The 10,373-nt window shown below is 39.8% G+C and overlaps 1 long non-coding RNA gene across 1 annotated transcript; it reads left to right on the top strand.

The window, feature by feature from the left end:
* The first annotated feature begins 1,093 nt into the window (after nt 1–1,093).
* Nucleotides 1,094–5,089, top strand: LOC122652723. The gene is made up of 3 exons (XR_006331637.1): nt 1,094–1,148; nt 4,027–4,100; nt 4,999–5,089. It is a non-coding gene; the product is annotated as an uncharacterized LOC122652723 (long non-coding RNA).
* Nucleotides 5,090–10,373: the final 5,284 nt, after the last annotated feature.

The following is a 10,373-nucleotide window of genomic DNA, read 5'->3' as shown; positions in this document are numbered from 1 at the left end:
ATTAAAGGCATTTACCAATAAGTACTTTAAGAGTGGATGTAACTCTTATTCTTTCCAAAGTTGAGGGTAGTTAACTCGGTTTGTCCACTTGACAATATCACATGGCAAACCTCTAGGCATGGAAATAATAGTTGTCAGTCTTGTCACAACCTAGGTTTATTGAAATGGCATACAGAGAATTTGAACTTTCGATTGGGTATCTCAAAATGTTTTCAAAACCTTTTTGAAAATAAATATTAATACATATTAATATTTTTGAAAAGTTTTTAAACATTTTACAAAACGTGGCACTGGATCCATATTTTCATCCAATCATGTTCAGATATTCTCTCTCTCTGATATTCATCAAATATGAGAGTGGATCCCTTGTTGATGATCTCTTTCGTCCACAGTCAAACACCATAAATCTAGCGCACCGATATATAATACAGGAAACATCTACCGCTGGTACACCAAAACCCATAATGCCTGGTCTCAATGATAAAGACCTTTCAGGTTTGGAGATCGATCGAACGACTACCAATGAGAATCTTGTCCTCAAACAACTGACAGTACTCCCTTTCAAATTTTCATAGACCAAATCCAATGTACACAGAATATGTACACTCAATTTTGCATCCCTGAATCAATATTCGTGAGCACACAATGCGATGACCGTATGAACAGAATGTCCAGTTCTATCCCTAGTCATGGAAAGATTCAAGTTAAAAACCTATGGACAAGTGGACAACCACAGCCCGTTAATGTCATGTAATCATAATCATAAATAAACAATTTATTTATGGATTTGATGGATACACTTCCAACAAGATATCCATGTTATTGCTTCTACATGTATGTGTAATGTACCATCTTCCTGATTGGAGTTCACTTCTGGGCCCCGACATGTAAATGGGTTATCAGCTTAGCAAATGTGGCTGACTTCTCAAAACCGCCTGAAATTATATCTTATCCTCAGCAAACAGGCAAGTAACATTCAAGATTCCTAAAAAATTCATAGCTTGGGGGGGGGGGGAATTGACTAAAAAACGGGGGAATTTACATCCAGTTTTATTTGTATCGAAGCTATCCTAAGTCCTGTCTTATGGTTTCCAGCGGTTACTTGCACTGGACTTATCTGGTCACGCTACAGCTTAGTAATTACGCCGGTAAGGTTGACTACTTGGAAAAAATAGTCCAGTTTATCTATGATGTTATGGTGCAATACTTATCAAATTTGTAGAGTTTGTTTACGATACAGTATTTGCAATGTTGTTGATTTCTTTCCATGTCATTGTACATAGGGAAGAGCTTTAGGCCCTACTTGGTACAACATGTCTTAGTTGCTAATTTGTTCAGTCAAAAGATTGTAACATGAGCTTGGTTTGCACATATCTTTACTTGTAAGGTTCATGTTCTCAGTTTCCGAAGAAATCTCAAGTCGATGGTGATTCTTTTCAAGATATGGTTCTAATTTGATACAAGTCTTTGAAGCTACTAAGCAGCACTTTGAAATTGACTAATTGGTTATCCTTTTTTGAATCATCGGTCAACATTTGCATTACTCTTGATGTTGAAACAATCTTGTCACTTTTATGTTCCAGAATCTCAAGAATTACATTTTTCCAAAAATCAATTTGTGCTCATCTTATTATGGGCATATCTATTGATTATTTTGATAGGAGTGTGTGAACCAGGTAGATGAGGATATGTAGGAGATCAGCTTGAATGTCTCAAAATATCTGGCACTAGAGAAAGTAAGTAAATAGTTATATAATGTTTAACTAAACAAATAGTTAAATGAAGTAGAAGAAAAATAATAAGTTTCATGTACTGACAAACATCCTGTTGGATTAAACAAAATGATATCCATGGGAGAGGGGAGGGTCAAGCAAGAAAACACCATCGAGAGAAAAAGGGGCAATTTAAAAATTTAATTTATCTACATAAATGTTCGATATACCAATACATGAAGGCATTGTTTCTGAACAGTTTCTTTGCCAGCTAGCGAGTAAGGTATGAACTCCACCTTTATCATATTGATTCCTATGAGACTGAAGATTTGAAAAAATTTAGCCTTCTTTCAAGCACTTATATCTTATAAGATTGTGGCCCAAGTGTTAGCCTTTTGCTTTAAGGAGGTGGTGAGGAAGGTGGTCAGGACAAATCAAAGGGCTTGTGTGAGAGGTGCACTAGCTCTGGATGGATTATTAGTTGCTGATGAGTACAAAAGTTGGAAAAAGGATGGTGTTCTGATTACAGAATGGATCTTGAAAAAGCTTTTGATCTTATCGAATTGCTCTTTTGTTGATGCTTATAGAGCAATGGACATTGGTGATAATTGGTATCGGGGATGTATGGCTTTGATTTTTTGGTTTGAGTCATTGTCTTGATTAATGAAGCCCTACATGAGTAGCTTCCTAGCAGTAGGTTTTTCTGATGAGTAGAGCACACTCACCTATCTTCATTTTGGTAGAGGTTCTGAGGTAAGTGTTGACTAAGTTGGAGAGTTGATGTCTTGATGAAGGAGGTCTACTGTATGCTGATAAGTGAAAATACTACAATTTCTACAGTGGATAAGGAAGGCTTGGGTGGGAAGGCAAAGGCTGAGGGTGGTTCTCTAGGCTAGGAAGCTATGGCGAGGGATGTGGCCTTTGAACCAGACAAGCTTGTGCCAGAGAACGGTAGGGGCATGGGATCTAACAAAATTCCAGGCAGATCTGAAGCTAAAAATACCGTTAGAGGAGGGGAGCCAAATAACCTTATTCTCATGAGAAGGGGGGGGGGGGGGGGGGAGGGATGACCAGATCTGGGAAAGGATGGGAATAGGGGGGGGAGGGGGGGACCCAAGAACCTTGAGAGATAAGGGAGGAGAGAGGGGCGGACTTGGGAATGCCGGAGGAGTAGATTGCCCTGGCCCCAAGGAGATTATAAAGAACCCCCATAGGGTGCCAGGGATCAAGCCAAAGGGAGGTGAAATTAAGCTTGTTGCCATTGTTATGAAGATAACCTTCCAACCCTTTGGTTAATCCCTTCGTTCCATTCTATTGTGACTTTCCAATATTGACCCTCATTTAATCAGCTACATTCTCACCCCATTTCAGTTTCTTGTCGATTCTAAAGTTCAAGTTAATTATGGAACTGCCAGCATATTCTCATATTGAGAATTTCATTGATTAGGTGGCCCATTAGCAAACCCTATTGAGTATTTTGTGACCCGGGTTCTGCACCAAAGGGTCCATGGAACCTAGGTGGTAAGGAATTGGCAGTGAAACAGTTGTAAATTTGTGTAAAGGGAGTTGTAGTATTTTGTGTATACTGGTTTCGTGTGTGTGGAACATAAAATTGCTGTTGGGACTGGTCCTTTTAAATCCTACTTCAAATTTCAAAGATCGTGAATGACTTAACTGTTTGGTTGAACATTGTAGAAGTTCTTGCAAGGAAGAAAAAGTATTGTGGAGATCCTAATTGCATGCTCTCATCTAGGAACATTTCGATCATCTAGGCTCCATTTGTTACAACGGAAAAATAGTTACTGGAAAATAAATTCATAGCTATGACATTTTTTATGGATAATTTTTATGTTATGCCTTCTTATTTTGTATTTTTTTTGTCATTTTTTCGGGGAGGGTATATGGGCAATGATTGATTGAGGAAAGGATCCAATGATACAATGGGCGTGGTGTCACTTCTTCTTAATGGAAAACTATATCGAGAAAGCAAATTTCTGAATTGCATTTCAATAAAATAAAATTTTCCTATTGGGGGACCTATAAAATATTTTCCCTCTGAAGGTAATTTTGTAAAATAGTTTGACATTTGAAACAAACCGAGCCTTAGGGAACAGTGTCCAGTACACACAAGGAGCTCAGCTTGTCTATTTATAGAACTTTGTGGTAATCCGTGCTTATTGTATTCCTGATGCACAAGCCACTCCATGTCACAACTCTTTTCAGTGCCTTATGAAAGAAACCTTATCTTCTTTATTCTCTTGTTTATCTGTGCCGTAAATTCTAATTGTTGAATTTATCAATACTGGTTTTGCAGAAAAATTGGAATCTTTTTAGTGTAAACGTTGCAATGGCTGCTACAGGCATTTACCAACTTGCACGCAAAGTTCAGTAAGATTTCACTTTCTGATTCCTTGTTATTTGTCTGCATAGATGGTTGTGTGATAAATCATAAACATGGATTAATTTAAGCCACTGAGGAGGAAAGGGTACCCTTTTTTTTGGATGATACAAAGGGTGATTGAAAGGGGAGGGGGGGAGACATGTTGAGGAATAGGAGGTTCGAAACCGAGACCTCGTGGGAACCAAGTGCTCTACCATACCGCATGAGGCTCAATCCAACTGTGCCAGCAGTTGTCCTCAAAGGGTACTTCTGCTTATGAGTTTTTACTTGATGGGCCAGCCACCTTGCTTGAAGGATATTTTGGTTGGATAATTGAACCTGCAATTCGATATCATTTTTAAGGAAAGTAAATGAGAATAAAGGGTCATAGGGTGTCCAAGAGATTGGCATTGATCATGGTGTTCTAGGTTCCCCGATTTCTGATACAGATCGGGTGTGTATCGGCCAAAAGTGGATCAACCCAGCCAAAAAGGTATGGATTTGTATCAGCTGATAGGTTTTGGTATTGCCAGAGCCATTACCGATACAGATCGGGTATATCAGCCAAAAATTGGATCAATCCAATCAAAATAGTTCAATCGGCATCCCGATCTGTATCGGTATCATATTCATATCGGACTTGACACAATATCGACTACTTAAACCCTCTATTGATCTGGTGTTCAGGGTCATTCATTGCAGATGTTAGTGAATGCCCCAAGGCAAGAGGTCACATGATCATATTTACCTTCAGGATCAATGAGGTGTCAACTGGAAGGTTGACGTTTATGATTGTTTACATTGCAGGATGTTTACTTGGCTTGAGAAGTTGAATACTTCTATCACTGCTCCAAGAATGTGGCTTTAAATTCTATAAATTCTGATCATCCCTTTATACTGTTTCAGGCACGATTACTTCTCTGAGAGAGAGGTGGATGTTGCAGAAGAATAATGACAAAAATATCTGAATTGCATCTTACATCTTAGATGTAGGCTCATATCAGAATATATGTTCAGAGAGAGTGTTCTTTGTTCTTCAGTATGTAACTATGGATTTGTTATTATTATTATTTCTTTCTTTTTTAGAAGACTTGGGTGTATGGGTGGGTGGGTGGGAGGGAGGGCGGATTGTAGAACACAGACTTCCTGGTCAGGGGCCCTTTTGAGTGCAGTCACTACCGGTTACAGTCATGACCATGGAAGCCTCAACCAACTGCAGAACCTTCATGCTTCTCTTCGTGTAGATGATGGTTTCTTTTGTAAATAAAATATAAGTGATGACATTTTTGGAATTTTGGTCGAAATTGTGAGGTTCTTGAAATGGTCTTGAGATTTTCTTGAAATGATGAAGACATGATCACGTTCGTAAACATATGCGCAAGTGAGAACCTACGATACATTGCAGTAATCGGGCAACATTTACTTTTTCTTTTTTAGGCCTTTCAGAACAACATGAAGAGGAATTCTATGTTGTTAGCAGTGGTAACACTCTCAAAGGCTTGGGAGCAAAATGCCAGATCAGCTTGCCAGTGCACTTGCATCTTCGGTTGCTGCTGCTTACAGCCGTTTTGCAATTGCATCCACTAGTAGTTCAGAAGGATATTGGAGAAAATGTAGAACTTCATTCCGATAATTCTGGATTGATAGTACATGAACCTGATCCTGATGATTTGGCAGTGAAGGAAAGTATGCAAGTTGACAATCCAAACGAAGCAGACCGTAATTTTGAGCTTGATCCTGATGATTCTCAGGGTGATAAAGTCATTAAGTCTGAATCCTTTCTAGGAACAAACACAAACAGGATCCCTTCTGAGCCTTATCCTGATGATCGTGAAGTTGTACAGTATGCACCTTAACTTAGGAACCTATGGAAAGTTTGTGGGCTCTAATAGCTATGAAGAATCTGATCCTGATGATTCTGAGGTAAATGGAATTGCTTCAAAATGTGGAATCACTGTTCAGCTACGTATGGATGATGATGAGGGAAATGGAACTTTGGACAATGGTATTCAGCATAAAAATTCCTCTGAGGAACCTGATCTAGTTGATTCTGAAGTTAAACAGAGCATCTTGGAATATGGAAATAATGATGAACCTGATCCAGATGGTTATAAAACTATTAAAAATGTAGAAAATGAGGTCCAACTGAGGAAAACTGCTGAGGAACCTGACCCTGATGCTTCAGGAGCCTGTTTGGAACATAGAAGCAGAAGTGAACTCGATGACTCTCTAGGCAATGGAATTATGCAGTTAGAGCCTGATCCTGATGACAATATGGAGAACTCCATGGGAAGTTCTAGAATTCAAGTTGATGAACCCAATCCTGATGATCAAGAGCTGCAGAGAATCCAAGACCCTGTTTCTGTTGTTTGTGCTCGTCTTCAGAAAGCCATACAGATGCTGCGATCTGAAGTTAACTCCACAGAGGCTACTTCTGTGCTCCAGACTCTGTTCAAGATCATTAGGTGAGTTTATCTAATTTCGCGTGATCTCTCTCCATTATTATATATCTATGTTTCATGCCTGGATATAGTTTGAGAGGAACTGACATATTTTCTGGCAAGAATGTGATTGAGAACACCCAGATGAGATGAAATTTAGGAGGCTACGGAAGGTAGTTCATCTTTACAATGGATTCCATTTTATTTTGTATTTTCATTCCTATCTTGAGATTTGGATTTGCAGATGCCAGGTTTCTGCCCTCATCTTATCTTGCAGGCCAATCTGATTGTTTTTCTATCGGTTTCATAAAATCCTACACCAAAGCCAAACCAATAAGGATTTAATTTGGCTTTTTGTTTTTCTGTTGATTTTGATACGTCCACCCGGTTCAGGATGGAAAAGTTTTTTGACACCCCTAGTCTACGTATCACCATAAGAATAAGATTCCCTTTTGCCAATCAGAACGTGGTAGTATGCGTCTTGAGGCAGTGATAGTTTTGTCCATATTAAAGGAATTTAAGCTTTCAGGTGTACTTTTAGCAATGTAATACTAGAATGAAAAGGAAAAGAAAAAAAAAATTTCTCACCAAGGATGCATAGAAATTATTTAAGAATAGGGAATAGGGAGAAAGAATGCCACCCCGTCATGCATTTGGGCGTGTACCTACACTCAGACACAGTCAAACACAAAATGATCAGCCCAGTCCCATGGAAAGCTGGGGTGTGCCGGTCATTCCGCACCCAACTATGTCTACCTGTTTGGGCGCAAGTACATGCCTAAATGCACGACCGTGTGGCATTCTTTTTCCCTTAAAAATATTTCAGTAAAGATAAGAGAATGTTAACTAGTCGTGTAGCCCCTACACTAGGATGGTAGTCAATGAAAGTAGGCAATGATGCATTGGTTGGGATATGATTTTTTATTTCACGGAGGGCTGAATAGTCATTTAGTGCACAAAAGCATTGGTTTGTGTCCAAACACAAGAAGCTAACCATTAAACTGGTTACCGTTCACTTTCCCTTTCAGTAATTATACTTTTTAATCATTTATAAATAGATAACCATGGATTGTTATGCGATTTGATGATTGTCTACACGATGAAAGGTTTCCTATTGGATTAATCTCAGATAGAAGCTCAGAGTTTGTAGGGCTATTACTTTTATACGAGATGGTTCTTCAACAAGAGGCATAGGGGAACAAGCCAATGATAGATATGAAAACATAAATAGGGGTAAAGAGGTCATTTCATATGAGAGAGTGAGAGAAAGAAGAAGAAATTACAGTCTCACCCTCAATATTATACAAAAAAGAAAGACAAGCGTCCTTACGGGTTTTAGCGGGTAAATGGGATACCCGTTGGTCATGCCAACATTACTTGTGAGTTGTGACTTGTTAGTAATGGAGATGTAAACAATGAGGTACCCAACTGGGTTTGGGTTTGAGTGTAAACAATGGGGTATCCATAGGGGTTTGGGTTTGAGGTCTTTACGTGCCGGCCTCCGAGCAAACCCAATGAAAAAATCGGATCATAATTATGTTGAGAAATGATTCTGATCTAGGTCATAGCCTGTTAGAAGTAAAAGGTACCTATTAGAAGAAGACTATTCACTAGTGAAATAGCAATGTCTAGACTCTGCCCTTTTATTGATACACCAAACAAGCTCCTCTACTTCTGTTGGAGTTGGAATCTCTCACTTTTTTATGTTTAGAATGCAAGGGGAGAAATAGAAAGAAAAATTTTGGAGAAGAAATGAGAGATAAACTCATCATTTATTTTAGAGAAAGAGGCTGGACACAGCCCTGGTGTACTTGTTCTTTCTCCTTTAAGATGACCCCTCCCCTCCTGAATCCCATGCCCCCCCCCCCCCCCCCCCATTGGTGTCACCCACTAGTTTATCACACGACTAAATATCTATTTCAGCAAATGAGCGATGGGCACATCTATTTGTCATTTACAATGGATTGCCATCCAAATTAGATTTTCTTAGAATAGCTTCCAATATTCTACATAAAAAGAGTATTGCATTAATAAAAAAATTGGGTTATATATGATATGCAATCTCGATCAAAATAGATTCTTGTTCTAGAACCCATTTTGAGATTCGGTTTTTCTATATTTTCTCACTTCCAAAATACGATGTAGACCCAAAATCAATTCCAATAATGCATTACCAAACACAGCCTTATTCAATATTGAGAATCCAATTTGATTAGAGAATGGCACAATGAAAAGCTTCTCTAAATGGTCCAACCATATTGAGCCATGTGAGGAACTACAACGCCATTCCAACCATGGATAGATAGGGGAACTCTAGGTTACTTACACCTCAAATTTGGTTGTAACTTATGTATTACAGTAACACATTTGCATTTTCCCTTTAGGATTCAAACCAACAACCAGTTTCCCAAACAACTGGAGGTTTGTTTTTACAATATTCATGGAAGAAAATATTTTATCATTAACAATATAACATCAGTGACTGAAAAAGATGTTCTGTTACCCCTCAACATCCCTCAGAAGACTATGCAATCATCCAACTAATTAAGGCTGTGTTTGGTATGCATTCTTGAAAAGCATCCTAGGTCGATGTTGCATTTTCGACGATAAAAACTATTTTTAGCATCCGAAAATGTAAAATCGACCTAGAAAGTGTTCCAAGAATGCATACCAAACACAGCCTAAATCAACTTGGCACTAGAATCCTAACTCACTATGGGCCAACTATCTAAAACCTTACCACACAGCAAACCCACAAGGATCAAATCGAAGAGTTCAAGTTGCATATTAAACCAGATATATATATGTTAACTGAATATTCATCCAATTTCTTATCTTGATGGCAATTCCTAAAATGGCATTGTTATGCGAGTAGCGGCCTGTATTTTTAAAGTATTTGGCTTGCAGCTTATTGGCATCAAGGTTGAAAGGAGATGATGCAGTATCGTAAGTTTCATTATTACGACCCGATTCAAGTTTAGAAAAGTAGAGAGAGAGAGAGAGAGAGAGAGAAAATCAAGCATAGGGGCTATGGACTCAAAATTTGCGTAGTCCAAAATCATAGGAAAAAAACGTGTGAAAAAACCCTAATCGCTATGATCTCTGCAACTTATCCCGCCGCTGCTTGCACCATCTCTACCCCTGCCATTTGCTCTCTCCGCCCCTGTGGCATGTAAGTTCTCCGCCCTAGTGGCATGTCTCCTCCTTGTGAGGTCAGGTTCAATCCACCAACCATGACCTTGGACGACGACGACGATCCTCCACACCCCCCTTACCACCACCCCTACCCACTCCATCGCCACCTCCATCGCCCTCAGCAATGCCCCCTGCTCATTGCCTCCATCCTCCACGCCGTTGCCATTACTATTCACATCCTCCACGATTTAGCCCTAGATGTACCCCTGTCCATGTCACGCTTTCTCACTGTCACGACCCCCTCCTCTCCCATCGCCACTGCCCCCTCCTCTCTCATCGCCACTAACCCCTCCCATTCCCCTTTTTCAGGCCAATGCTCCCTCCACCTACCCTTTTTTCCGGCCCATCTACCCTCCCCTTTTCTTTTTCTTTTTTTGTTTGTTGTTTTGCAGGTCACACCGGTTCTGGCGTTGGTGTCACCATGGCTATGGCCGACTTCGTTGCCCCTTTCGCTGTGCAGATCTAGTGGCATTGTCACCGTTCACCGAAGCTCCTTTCGACGGGATAGTGTGCCGGCTCGTGTGGGCATGATAGCACTGATCTTTTCGGCACTTGTGGGGTCTTTTCTTTTGGCACGAAAGTGCATGCGCTTATTGGTTGCTGTGTCGACAGCTCTGTTCATGGGGAAATGGCTTTCAGCCATCC

Source organism: Telopea speciosissima, chromosome 2, assembly GCF_018873765.1.
Source record: "Telopea speciosissima isolate NSW1024214 ecotype Mountain lineage chromosome 2, Tspe_v1, whole genome shotgun sequence".
In the NCBI taxonomy this organism is placed as follows: Eukaryota; Viridiplantae; Streptophyta; class Magnoliopsida; order Proteales; family Proteaceae; genus Telopea; species Telopea speciosissima.
This window is presented reverse-complemented; position numbering and strand designations above follow the sequence as displayed.